This window comes from Oculina patagonica, chromosome 9, assembly GCF_052425735.1.
Source record: "Oculina patagonica isolate OP01 chromosome 9, crgOcupat, whole genome shotgun sequence".
NCBI lineage: Eukaryota > Metazoa > Cnidaria > Anthozoa > Scleractinia > Oculinidae > Oculina > Oculina patagonica.
Genome location: NC_135766.1, coordinates 7,054,007 through 7,066,589, shown reverse-complemented (window position 1 = coordinate 7,066,589; position 12,583 = coordinate 7,054,007). Strand labels below are relative to the sequence as shown.

At 44.1% G+C, this 12,583-nt stretch overlaps 1 pseudogene; it reads left to right on the top strand.

Moving 5' to 3' along the window:
- Positions 1–4,773: 4,773 nt before the first annotated feature.
- On the top strand, positions 4,774–5,990 carry LOC144666776 (uncharacterized; annotated as a pseudogene).
- The last annotated feature ends 6,593 nt before the right edge of the window (positions 5,991–12,583 follow it).

Sequence of the window (12,583 nt, the reverse complement as noted above, 5' to 3'; positions counted from 1 at the left end):
TGCCGCTTCAGGAAAGTCTAAAGCATGGGTCTTTGCATGGGTTTGAAGAACATACTGTGAGCAAAATGGCGAAGCGGTATTTCCAAACAGTAGGCGCTGGAATTCATATGTTTCAGGCTCTCTTGAAGTGTCAAAGTCACGCCACAGGAACCGGTGGTAAGGACGGTCTTTGTCTTGCAGTTCAACCTGAAGGAACATCTCAGAAATGTCAGCGGACAGGGCTACAGGTGCCCGCCGAAAACGTGTCAGAACATCGACCAAATCTCTTTGAAGCTTTGGCCCAGGCAATATGGCATCGTTCAAGCTCTTCCCTTCATGTTTCACTGCGGCATCAAAAACTACACGAACTTTTGTTGTGACTCTGCCTTCTTTGACTACTGGAAAGTGGGGTAGAAACCACTGTTCATGACGTCTGGGCCTTTCCTTTTCAGAGACTTCTCCTGGCTTCTGAGTCTTACAAGAGCTACTTCATAATTGTTCGCTAACTTCGGTTCACCTTCTTTCCAAGGGATGCCAATATTGTAGCGTCCATTCTTGAACTCCAATGTCTCAGCTACTTGAGCAACTGCTGCTTTCTCTTCGGCTGTCATTTGTTGCTCAGCCTGGTCTGTAATTCCGAGGGATTCGAGCTCTCAAAATGCACGCAGAATGTCCTCAGGTGGCGGGGACTTGTTGACTTGACTACTGCGGTATGTACGTGTGAAGTGGGAATGAGTGTTACGTCGAAACTCTTCCACCAATGTGGGACCAAAGCACACCCAGCCCAAATTCGTCAACCGTGCAACTGGGTCATTTGGTTCTTCGCCGCAAGCTTCTTTTAACACGTGATGAACGACGGGGTGATCACTGCCAATCATGATGTCAATCTGACGTCGCTTTGATACAGTCTCAAATGGCACATGGCATAGGTGGGGCCACTTTTGCTTCAATTCAGACCAGCGAATAGCTGGTGTGTCGCCAGCAATGTCATTGAGGACACAAGTTTGTAAAGGACTTGAAAATGTGCTGTCTAGGTTTGCCACAGTAAGTTCCACCCTGCGTGAACGTGTCTTAACTTCAGTTCCTCCTGTTCCTGCAATGGTTAGGTCTAACTCTTGTCCCTGCAATCTAAGTTCTTCGGCAGCATCCTCTGAAATGTGGAGCATGGGTCTAGCATAACATTCACCGACAGTTCTTTAATGGGTTGATTGACTGGGATTTTAACTTTTATAGCTTTAAAGAAATTCATAATTATAATACTCGTGGACGAAATGACATTTGTAGGCCCAAGTCATGTCGCTCCTGGGGCCAGAACCGTTTTATTAATCAAGCTGCTCACGAATGGAACATTTTACCCGACAAAGCAAAAAGCGCATTTGACATTTTAACTTTTAAAAGACATATTAGAAGTATTTGATAAGTTTTTTAATTTCTTATATTCATTTTTTAAAATTTAACTTTTTCATCTTCTATTTTTAATATTCACTTTTTAACCATTTTTATCATATTTGTTATTTATTTTATGCAGGGCCCCACTGAAAACCACCTTTTTGTGACGTGGGCTCCCTGCTAAAATATCTTTATTATTATTATTATTATTATTATTATTATTATTATTATTATTATTATTATTATATCTCCGTTACTGATCAAATCTGAAAAAATCATCAGTGAAACGTGTTCAACATGGCTGGTCTTGTACGTCTGCTCTCGTGAGTGTAGATTAACCGGTGCCGGGTCATTGGTGCTTGCTCCTGTAGCCTGCAGGATCCTTGGTTTCTGTTCTGGTGGGCGGAAGGATGAGGCGTCTGCTCGCAGGTGGTTTTGTGAACTGTCTGTCACACGATTTGGAGTGCTCTCATGAAGATAGCTGCTACGGCTGGTACTTAAACATCCGTCAACTCTCCTGATAAGCTGGACGAAGCTTCTGATTCTCTTAAACACAAATCGTACGAAAAAGTAAAAGTCGCCGTTGAAGCAGGTACTGAGTTGGTCTCGAAGCGTATTAAAGCAATTAAATTAGCCGACAATAGTGAGTTTGGATGGGCGACCGTCAACGAATATTTGTCTGATGAGCTCGCTTCGGACTCCGACGACGAGAAGAGAATTTACCGGGCTGAGAGGAGAGCCGAGAGGAAAGTGAATAAGGAGAAGCGTCGACGTGCCCGCCCTCTTGAGAAAGGAAATAGTTCCACTTCTGCATTCCGAGCTACTTCTTCGCCAGGAAATTCGTCAAGCGATTTGGCTTCTCGTTTTGAGGCTAGGCCAGCTCGTCGATTGGGCCCTTGTTTTAAGATAAGTATTCAGCACTTTCTCGCTTTACTATCTTTGTTCTTTACTTCGTCGATTATGGCGTTGCACACTGCCCATAATCCAATATTCTCAGTGATTTGCTGTGTTTTGTTGATGTTCTAAGTTAGTACAGAATATAAAAATATCTGCGGTACGTAGTTTAGCAGATATTTGCTTTCTGCACGATCTGTATTTCATATTCTCATTGTGTTTTTCACAATGAGGTGTTTCAGGTTACGTCATAGCTGTTAATTGCGTTTCATATAAATACGCCGTTGTCAGTTTGTGTTCTTCCTTCGGGTCTGCGGACGCCACATGATACACCACTACTTTTTATTTTTATGTTGCGGATATTATTTTAATGTTCGTTCTTTATTGCCTTTTTTGTTTTCAGTGTGGGGAGTATGGCCATTTAAGTTCCTCCTGCACGAAAACCGCGGACACTTCAAAAAGCAACGCTCGCCGTGATTGACTAGATGGCGGTTCATTGATTACAGATGATGCTGAAGCTCAAGTTGAGTGTGATTTAATGCATTTATTGTCTTGTAATAGCGATGAATTCAGTGTTAAGGGTGATAGCAATGGCGTTAAGGGTCGCTTGAAGTCCTAACTTAACTTCTGGGTTGAAACTTTAGACGCACCAGATTTTGTGCTTGACATGATTAGGCGCGGTTACAGGTTACCATTTGCGGAGTACCCTGCACAGTGTTGTTTAAAGAACAATAGATCGGCTGTTCACCATCCAGAATTTGTGGCCGAAGCAATAAGTGAGCTTCTTAGTAATGGTTGTATTGTTGAGCACGAAGTTCCTCCGTTCTGCGTGAACCCTCTAACAGTAACCGAAGGAAAGAAGTTGCGCTTGGTTATTGATCTTAGGCACGTCAACAATTTTTTAGTTAAACCTAAATTCAAATACGAAGACCTCCGCTCGCTTTCTCAAGTTCTAGACGAAGGGCACTGGTTTTTCACTTGGGACCTCAAGTCAGGCTACCATCATGTTGACATTTGTCTTGACCACCAAAAGTATCTCGGGTTTGCTTGGCCTTTTTCCGGCGTTGTCAGATATTTTACTTTCACAGTTCTTCCTTTTGGCCTTAGTAGTGCCTGCTTTTGTTTTACCAAGTTAATGCGCCCGTTAGTTAAGCGTTGGCGTTCTATGGGGCACAACAGTTTCATTTATCTAGACGATGGTTTCGGTAGTCTACCTGACAATTGTTCCGCATCAGTAGCTAGCGTAATTCAACGCAAAGAGCTTTCTTCTTCCTGTCTTCTTTGTAATGAGGAAAAGTCACATTAGTCCCCAATGCAAATTGGCCAATGGCTTGGTTTCGTCATCTGTACTATTTCAATGTCTTTCCAAATTCCCGAAAAGAAAGTCTCCAAGCTTAAAGGCTTGCTAGATTCTGCAATTCAGGCTGGGTATTCTTCATTCCGCGAGTTGGCTAGAATAGCGGGTTCTATCATATCAGTTGCATTAGCAGTCGGCCCAATTGCTCGTCTTCTTACTAGGCAGATGTACTTCGCCATAGAAACTAGGTCTGCGTGGGACAGCGTAATTCATTTTCCTCCCAGTCTACAGCAAGAGCTAAAATTTTGGTACTGCAACATCGATTGCCTGAACGGTTATTCCATCCTTCTGTATTCCAAGTTATTGACGCCAAATGGGGCCCGCACATGATTGATCGCTTCGCTTCCTACTACAACGCCCAGCTTCTAAGGTTCAACTCTAAATTTGCCTCTCCTGGCTGCAGCGGCGTTGATGCTTTCGCTCAGGATTGGCGAGACGAGAACAACTGGATCTGCCCTCCAGTGAGCGCCATTGTGCGTTCTGTTAGAGCTCTCTTCCTGCTCTGGTTACGGTACTTTGATCGTTCCACAATGGCCTTCAGCCTATTTCTGGCCTTTTTTTGCACGACAGCCCTTCCCAGTAAAGTCTTTCGTTAGGGAAGTGTTTGAGCTTCCACGTATAGAAGACCTCTTGTTGGAAGGTCCTGGCCAGAAACAAAATTACAGGTCACATCCCTCGGCCTTCAGCGGTTGCCCCAAATTCAGAATGTTAGCTTTGAGGGTAGATTTTAGGTGAGCTTTGTCTTGCATATTTATTTTCCACAAGGTAGCTTATTTCTAAGCGCTACGCTGATCACGTTGTTTTGATTTGTGTTTTTTTGCCTGATTTGGCAGCGTCATTTTGGCGCGTAGTTTGTTCTCCGATTGTTTTTGTGCAATGTTTGCTATTTGTTTGTGTTTTGCCTGATTTGGCAGCATCATTTTGCCGCGTAGTTTGTTCTCCGATTGTTTTTGTGCCATGTTTGCTATTTGATTGTGTTTTGCCTGATTTGGCAGCATCACTTGGGTGCGAAGCTCGGCCTCCGTATTGATGTTTTTAGTACAAGTTGTGTTTTCGAAGGATGATTGGCTGTGTTTTATGCTTCTTGCTATTTTTATTTTTTGTATATTACGTTGTTTTACCTCTTTCTTGCTTACTTATATATATATTTTTAGATGTTCTACAATCCGGGATTTGGCCTGAAGCAAATTCTTTGTCCGACTAATCTTTGCGTAGGATTGTTCCACACCTTCTTAGAGTCCAAGGCTCCCTCCACCTTGCAGAAATACAGATCAGGCTGGCTGAAGTGGCGTGACTGGGCAGCTTCTAAGATCGGCGTTCAAGTTATTCCCGCAAAGCCTCTACATATTGCGCTCTTTATTAGTGAGCTTGCAAATAATTCAGTTAAGAATAATACGGAGATATCTCCAATAGAGTCGGTAGTTTACAGTATTAGATGGGGTCATAATCTAGCTGGGATTGAAAAATGCCCTACTAGTCACCCCCTTGTTAAGTCATCCTTAGAGGGTGCTAGAAGGAAACTTGCTCGCCCCGTTCAGCCCAAAGAGCCTTTATCTGTTGACACGGTCCTAAGGATCGCTGGTCATTATATTTGTAGTAGTTCACTCGCTGTTATTCGTCGGGTTTTTTCGTATGGACGAGATTCGTAATTTGTCAGTCATGGATGTCTCTATTTCCAGCGAATACATGTCGGTTTTCATTCCGAAACGCAAAAATGATCAGTATAAGGAAGGGCATACGTCCTTATTAGCCAGGTCTTATAAGGCTACTTGCCCAGTAGCTATTACCGAGAGGTTACTCAAGCTTCTTCCTTCGTCTAGCGAGTCATCTGCCCCCTTTGTTAGACGTATTGTTAAATCTAAGTCTAAGGAGTATTTTCATGCATCTAAAGGAGTTTCGTACACAACTCTTAGGCAGGAGTTTAGGAAATATGTTAGTCCTTTTGTTGATGACATTACTAATTATGGCACACATAGTATCAAGTCTGGTGCCGCGTCGAATCCTGCGTGTAGCAGTGTTTCTGGTGATCTTTTGGGCATGCATGCCGGCTGGAAATGTGCTTCCACTAAAAGCCGATATATTAAACACGCTGTTAGTGATCGCTTGAAAGTTTCTAAATCTATTGCTCTTTAGTTTCGCTTATCGTTTGTTTTCAATATATTTGTTAGTTAGTTGTCTTGGCGGGGGACTTAAGTCGTGCCTGGCCCGCTCCAGATTTCCTATCGGTTTTTTCCCATAGGGTTTTTTAGGTTAGGTTTTTTCTGGCCACCCTGGCACGGCTTACTCTAGTTTGTATTCTCGTTAGTTTTCTCATTTTGTAGGAGTTTATTGTTAAAGTGTTGCTTCAATAAAGTGGTGTTATGGCGTTGCACACTGCCCATAATCCAATATTCTCAGTGATTTGCTGTGTTTTGTTGATGTTCTAAGTTAGTGCAGAACAAAAAAAAGTTAAAAGTTCAAGTTCAAGGCTCCAATGATAAATGTTCAGTTCACTATGAGATTACAAGATAATCTCGTCATGTAATAGTCTTGTTGTCATACAGGCGGACAACGCCTGCGTTCTGAACGGCGTGGTAGCTCTTCCACTGGGTCCACTTCAGGTTCAGTGTGAGCCCCACTGTTTAGGTTAGGACTGGCTACCAGTGGCTCAGCTGACTCTTGCTCGGGGTTCTGATTGGTCTCTTGTCTCAAGTTCTGGGACCGTTCCGGGATAGGATCTGGCAACTCACTTTCCTGCAGGTTAATAGGCGGAGGAACTTCAGGTGTCATTCTCAATTGTCGACGGTTTCGACGATATCGTCTCCCACATATCTCGACTTCATAAGATCTGTTTTTCAACACACGTGTACAAGTCCCCAGAAACCATTCCTGTTTTCCGGGGAGTCTCATGCGGATGGCCTGTCCACATCTCAGTGGTTCAAGGGGTCGCGACCTCTTGTTGTACTGGCGTACCTGTCGTGATTTGCGATCAGCCAGTTTGGTTGCAGTATCACTGTGAGCAGCGATGTACCGATCCTTTCTGTAGGTGTGTTGCGCCAATCCAGAAGGGCTAACAGGGGGTCCTGTCCATCTGCCTTTGCATTCTTCATCAGATTCTTGCAGGTTTTCACGGCGTTTTCTGCACGGCCGTTTGATTGGGGATAGCGAGGACTGGAGGTACGATGTTTAAACTGCCACTCTCTCGCGAATGCAGTGAAAGCTGATGACGCAAATTGTGATCCATTGTCAGTGATTAGCACCTCTGGTATCCCATGTCGTGAAAACTGGACTTTACATGCAGCTATCACACTGGCGGACGTTGCCACTTTTAACTCCTGTACTTCAAAGAACCCACTCCAGTAGTCCACCAGGAGAAAGAACTGCTGCTGTCTCAGTTCGAACAGATCGGCGGCGAGCATTGACCAAGGGCGTGGTGGTACTGGATATGGCTGCATGTCTTCACGACACTGATCAGGCTTGTGGGATTGGCAGATGGAGCACTTGGAAACAAGAACTGCAAGCAGTTTATAATCGTGCGGGTAATGTTTGACCACCTGACCTCTTTCAGTGCTTTGGCTTAAAGGCACGGTGCCGCACAGTAAAATCTTTAGAAAAGCAGTCACTTGAGAAACACACAAGTCGTGTTTGCGTTAGTCACAGAGTGAACGTGACATGAATTTCCTTTACCACGTCATCTTTTGCTTTTTTAAAACCACATGCCTAGCCGGAAAAATGCGTGCTTACGCAGGCAAATATTTATTTTGTTCCGAATGTTCAATAAAATAAACCCAAACCAGTTCATTTAAAAGAAAGCCAAATCACGCCAAAATAAAGAGTAGACTAAGGCCATCCCATTGTGTTTCTCCGTTTAGCGTCTTCCGACAAGCTTTTGGTAATTCCCCTGGCGCTATGACGTGTATCCCGTGCTTTGACACATTCTTGCTGAGCTTGCAACTTACGTTTCGATAACGTTTTGATTCTAAAAAAATACCGTAAACTCAAAACAAAAATTGGGATATCCAGAAAATAAGTCGTCGTCTTGCAATATTTAACACGTTCCGGGTAAATTGTACGACTTGCACTCGCTCCGAGCCAAACGCTTGAGTAACACAACAATAAATATTTCACACAAACAGAGCGCAGAGTATTCAAACAGAAAATAGGTGAATGATTATTTATAGCTACAAGCGAGAGATCGCGTGGCATGGGTCTGACGTAGTGGTAGTTTTAAATAGCTTGGACATGTCCAAGCGGTCTTTGTTTTCGCTATGTGATTATATTCAGCCCTCTCTTCTTGTAAAATATGGAATGAAACAAAATTATACATTTCAGAGAGCAGTGTTCATGTTAAACGCGAGTGATCGGCTGATCGCTATTAAATATTAAATCTTGCGTGACCGTGACAGAAGAGCCGGCTGGGCAGCGTAGGTCTGGATCGATTTACCGACAAAAAAAAAAAAAAATTCCGTGCAGATTATGAATCGGGCCCAGGCCCCGCCCGATTAATAAAATCTTTCACTTCGGCGTTCATGAGTGGCCAGTACAAAACTTCTCTGGCACGACGAAGACATCCTTCAATTCCAATGTGTGACCTGTGAATTTGCTTCAACATTTCTTTTCTCAGGGATGTAGGTACAACCAGCCGTTCTCCAAGAAATATTAGTAATTGGCCTCCACAAGTTCGCTTCGCTTGTCATAGTACGGTGTAAGCACCGGGTCACACTGTTTTTTTGACGATGCCCATCCGCTCTTTATTGACGTAATTAGACTTTGCATGACGGCATCGTTCGATGTCTCGCGTCTGAATTCTTCAATTCTATACGGGGCGATAGAGAGGTTCTCCAAATGGTCAACTTCCTCGATTGAGCAGACGAAACTTGTGTCAAGCTGTACAAACTCAGTTGTGTTGCGGTAGGCGCGACTTAGGGCATCAGATATCGACATGAGTTCTCCTTTCTTGTATTGGACATCTAAAAAGCAGTTCTGTAGAGCCATCAGCATCCTCTGAAGCCTTTTTGGTGACTTGTGAACTGGCTTGTTGAAGACTGCTTTCAGTGGTTCATGGTCAGACTCGATATGCACACAATCGCGTCCCAGTATGTACTGATCGAACTTGTTGGCTGACCACACAATTGCTAAAACCCTTTTCGATTTGGGCGTATCGGGTTTCTGTATCTGTCAGAGCTCTGGACGCAAAGGCGATGGGTTGTCCCTTTTGCATGAGAACCGCACCCAGACCTGTCTCGCTAGCGTCGCATTGGATCGTGGCTTCTTCATTGACGTCATAGTATTTCAATACCGGAGCATCAGCCAAGTACTGTTTGATGGTGGTAAATGCTTTCTGGTGTTGCTCAAACCAGCACCATTCAACTTCCTTATCATCTAGTCTTCTCGAAGGTTCCGTCATGTCCGATAATAGGGGCAGAAATTTGGCCAAGTAATTGACCATGCCAAGGAATCTCTTGAGCCCTTTTATGTCACTCGGTGGAGGCATGTCCAAGATGGCTTCCACTTTGGATGGGTCAGCCTTTAGGCCCTCTGGGGTCAGGAGATGGCCCATGAATCTCACTTCAGTTTGGGCTCGCTTCAACTTCGTTTTGTTAAGTTTCAGGTTCTACTCACGGCACTTTTGAAGGAACGCCCGTTCATTCTTTTCAAGGCTGGCATTAACCTCGGCATCTGTGGCACCAAAACCAGCGATGAGAAAGTCGTCTGCAATGACTTAAACGCCTTCAAGGTCTTCAACGAACTCGTGCATTCGTTGCTGCCAGACTTCAGGAGCACTGGATATGCCGAAGGGCATACGTGCCCAACGGTAACGTCCGAAAGGCGAGTTGAACGTTGTCAAATAGCTAGAGGTGTCATCCAGAAGGATTTGGTGGAAACCGTCCTTGGCATCACAGAGCGTAAATTTCTTGGCACCGGCTTATCGGTATGCAACTTCGTCAATGGTGGGCAGCTGGTAATGTTCTCGACGTATTGCGCGGTTGAGGTCCTTTGGGTCAATACATATCCGTACCTTGTTCGGTTTCACTATAGTCAGCATGCTGGATACCCACTGAGTTGGTTCTGTGACTGGCACGAGCACTTTACGTTCAACCAGCTCGTCAAGCTTTTCTTTGATGCGCTCTCGCAGGACCACTGGCACTCGTCTCGGGGCATGAACACATGGAGGAATGTTTTCGTCAATAACGATCTGGTACTTTCCTGGAAGGGCGCCTAATCCCTCGAATGCGTCTGTGAATTCTTCTTGCAGGGTGGCGGAGGGGGAGTCGACGTGGAGTGCCAGAACATCACAGTTATGCAAACTTACAAAGCCAAGACCAACGCTTGTGTTTAATGACAAGATTGGCTGGTAATCGCCATCAATGATGTTAAAATCTAGTGACTTTTGCTGTCTTCCAGACCAAACGGGGAGGTTAACTTTGCCGGTGATTTTGCGATGCTCTCCTGTGTACGAAACGATCTCCTTTTGGCAAGGTTTAAGACGCTGAAGCTGAGTATCTCCTGTAACCTGTTTGCATATCCAGGCGGGAAGTATGTCACACTGAGATCCGGTGTCAATTTGAAATTGAACTTCTGTCTCGGGTGTGGGCGAGGAGATTCGCAGTTTGATGACAGCCATCCGTGCCTGAGTTTTGTTCTCAGCAATTGAACCAATGTAGTACGGGTCTTGTTCCGGATCAGCGCTTTCATAAACAGTCGAGACTCTGTTCCTCCTTCTTTGAGAAGAAACTATGCATCCGTGCGCAAAGTGACTCATTCTTCCACATTTGATACATGTTTTTCCATACGCGGGGCATTCGCGTCCATGAGACATTCCACAATTTCCACATTCTCTTCTCGGTGGCGGTCTTCTTGTCATTGGCATTTTGGGGAATTTTTCGTCTTCTGTGTGATCCGAGTTTCCTGATTTATTCAATGCGTGGACCAACGTGTCTCCCCCGATCATTTGTTTAACTTGCTGTTGTGTCTGCTCTGAAGATTTGATTTGGTCCACGGCTTGTTGAAGGGTCAAATCGTTTAAACGGAGAAGTCGCTCGCGTACGCGATCGTCACGTATGCCCAACACAAGACGGTCACGCAATATTTAATCTGGAGTGATTGTATCATGTGCACAATTTCTAGCGATCGTTCGCGGCTCTGTAACGTAGCTTGTAATATTCTCGCCTGATTCTTGGTTTCTATTGTTAAAACGATAGCGCTCGTAGATAACTTGTGTTCTCGGGGCACAGAATTGATCGAACTTCTGCAAAACTAGCTCGATGTAAGCTCCCAGTTTATTTAATGAAACGCCTACAGAGAGTACAAAAGGCTACAGCTAGCTTAAGTATTTGGTAGATTCGCGTGATCCGATGACATCCTTACGAAACTCAAATGGCTTCCCGTAAAGGAACAATGCGAATGGAACCTACTGAAGGCAACTCACAAAGCCCTTCATAACCCATATTGGCCAAGTTACTTGAAGCTTAATGTATTCCAACACGAAAGATGCCTAAGATCCAGTAGCATAACTGAATCCCATCTAAATCATGATGTTTCTGATGATGAAATCGCCATTACCGGATATAAAACTGCCAGATGCGACCGAAATGATGGCCGAAAAGGTGGTGGTACGCTCATCTACTTTGCTGAACACTTAAATGCTTACGAACGCCTCGACATAAATGTAAACAAGTCTCTGGAAGCCTCTTGGATTGATGTTACAATAGCGTCCCAAAACCTTCTAGTTGCCTCTGTGTATCATGCACTAGACAACATTTCTTTCTTGAATTTATTTTCATCCACTTTAGATCGCATATGGATGAAACGAACTGGGGCACTTCAATTTTAACCTATTACCATCAACTCAGGACACAAACTCTTCAGTATGGAAATTTCGTCAACTTTTGAATAGATTTAATCTGAAGAATATCATGGGTGTAGACAAAACGTGGACCCCCCTTTCTGGACCCCTTTCTGGACCCCTTGAATTTTCGGTAAAAAATTAATGATTAAACTAGTGGTAACCACAGGTTAGAAAGTGCGGGCCTAGATGCACCTTCCTTCATTTCCAGGTGAAAGAAGCGTTGATCTCAGTTGATAAATGTTCATGACACTTTCTTCGCATTCTAACCGAAAAATTCTCAACTTCCTGTTTGAACGACACATTTTCGGATCCTTTTGCAATGTTGAAGAACAAATAACTTAGGTCACCTCATTTTCACGCCGGCAATTACTCCGACAGGTCACGAAAATCAGAAGTGTCGATAAATCGCTGGACAAAAAAAAAATTATTATTCCAAGTAACGCGTCACGCACGGAATGGATGATTTAATCGAGCAAGCGGTGTACCCGGGCGGTGTTATCGAGATGTGATCTTGTTTGGTCGGTGAACTCGCTATGTTGTTTATGTTGTAAGGAATCATTCGTTTTGCCGTGGTGTGTTTGTGATACAATCACAGTAAATATTCTCAAAACCAACGCCTAAACAACGTCGGCCAAACGTAGTTTCCAATCTTCCATCTTATGTGACAAACTGTTGAGGTTGACTTATGTTTCGTCTGGTTTCGCATTCTAATCGTTCTTGAAGAACAGATTTTCAACTTCCGGTGTTTCAACAATCTGTTTTGATTGACACATTTTTCGCATTCTGATCGTTCTTGGTGGAAGAACAAAATTTTCAACTTCTGCTTTGCAACTAGCCTTTTATAAACGTGTCGCGCACGCGTTATACGCAATCCGCTGGTCACTGTCAAGATTTGGGTTGCGGGCCTCTCTTGGGCCCGCAAAAATGGTAAATAAAGGTGACGGGCCTACACGACTCCTACGTTCGTGACATTTGTACCTTTGCCGTTCAATGTAAAGTTCGGTCTTTCCACCTTGTAAACATATCAGGTTTTGCGCATGCGCGTGAGGACTGGACAGTAAGGATGGGCCGATACAGGTTTTTCAAAACGATACGATATCGATACGATATTTGCCTTTTTTCTCGATATCGATCTC